The sequence below is a fragment of the Cydia strobilella genome, chromosome 13 (assembly GCF_947568885.1).
Source record: "Cydia strobilella chromosome 13, ilCydStro3.1, whole genome shotgun sequence".
Lineage (NCBI taxonomy): Eukaryota > Metazoa > Arthropoda > Insecta > Lepidoptera > Tortricidae > Cydia > Cydia strobilella.
The window spans coordinates 16,563,309-16,564,666 of record NC_086053.1 but is presented as its reverse complement, the minus strand read 5'-3'; the positions used below and the strand labels follow the sequence as shown (position 1 = coordinate 16,564,666).

The 1,358-nt window shown below is 39.7% G+C and overlaps 2 non-coding genes across 2 annotated transcripts; both read right to left on the bottom strand.

Moving 5' to 3' along the window:
* Nucleotides 1-277: 277 nt before the first annotated feature.
* On the bottom strand, nucleotides 278-352 carry Trnai-gau (transfer RNA isoleucine (anticodon GAU)). The gene has a single exon. It is a non-coding gene; the product is annotated as a tRNA-Ile (tRNA).
* A 289-nt stretch (nucleotides 353-641) lies between these two features.
* On the bottom strand, nucleotides 642-714 carry Trnay-aua (transfer RNA tyrosine (anticodon AUA)). Its single transcript has one exon. It is a non-coding gene; the product is annotated as a tRNA-Tyr (tRNA).
* Nucleotides 715-1,358: the final 644 nt, after the last annotated feature.

The window sequence follows — 1,358 nt, the reverse complement described above, 5'->3', positions numbered from 1 at the left end:
GTGGTGCAGGCTAGTATGGCGGTTCATTGGCAAATTATGAGAAAATAATGTCACTTTTAGAACGCTCTCGTTTTTAAGTCAGTTTTTTTGTTTCTCAGTATTCAGCAACATCTACCTGTAAGAAATGATCTTAACACACACACACACACACACACACACACACACACACACACACACACACAATGTGCTAATACCCATACTTACCTTTTTTTTTAAGCAGAAACATATGCGAGCGTTACTCCAGATTTTTAAATTAAAGGAAAAATGGAATAATTTACACCTCCGGCAGGACTCGAACCTGCGACCATTGGAACATCGGTCCAATCGCTTCTGCCAACTGAGCCACGGAGCCCTACATAATTTATGGCACAAAGTGTGGTGGTCTTTTTTGTCAATAAACTTGGATTCTTGCATACAAAACCAGGTTCTAGAATATAGGTACAGACAGGGTAAGAAAAAAATGTTTTTGAAGTTTTGAGTGAGGTCGACGGGTTTCAAAGTTTTTAATATTTGTTAGAATCCTTATGCACTTTTTCTATAGTGTGAGTAAATGTATGAATAATTACGTAGTTTTTAACAAGCAGAAACGTCTGCGATCGATGCTATTAAGCTTAGAATAAATTTAAAAGTGGAAAAATTACTGCCTTGGGTGAGACTTGAACTCACGGCCTCTGGATCTATACTCCAGCGCTCTGCCAATTGAGCCACCAAGACCTCATCCATAGTCAGCAAATCTTCCCACTATATGGGTCTAGGGGACCCTAGCGATATCTACCGTAAGAGTGTTACACTTCTTAAACGGCCACCGGAGTTCCAAGTAATATTGGAAGTTCACGTTCAGTTAGTGATAGTTTAACAAACTTACATACATACATATAATCACGCCTATTTCCCGGAGGGGTAGGCAGAGACCACGGATTTCCACTTGTTACGATCCTGACATACCTCTTTCGCTACCTTCACTTTCATAACGTTCCTCATACACGCTCGCCGGTTTAGGGTGCTCTACCTGGTCTTTCTTCAGGATTTCCCCGATCTGATCAGAAAAAGTCCGCCGAGGTCTGCCCCTTCCCAACTCCCGTTTCTACCTCTCCCTTATACACTCTCTTTGTTAGCCTTTTTCCACTCATTCTTTCCACGTGTCTAAACAGGGAGTATATATATATATTTCGCTAGCATTTTCTTCTGCGCCTAAGCATCGTCATCGACTGAAAAACAAATTCATGATAAAGTCAGTTATTGATTATTGGTCAAACAATCTACACGAACTATAACTTTTTCTATAAATAAATTATTGTTCTTTAGAGAAACTTACATTATCGGTGGCATTTTCTTTAGTTTTCACACCAAATCAGTAT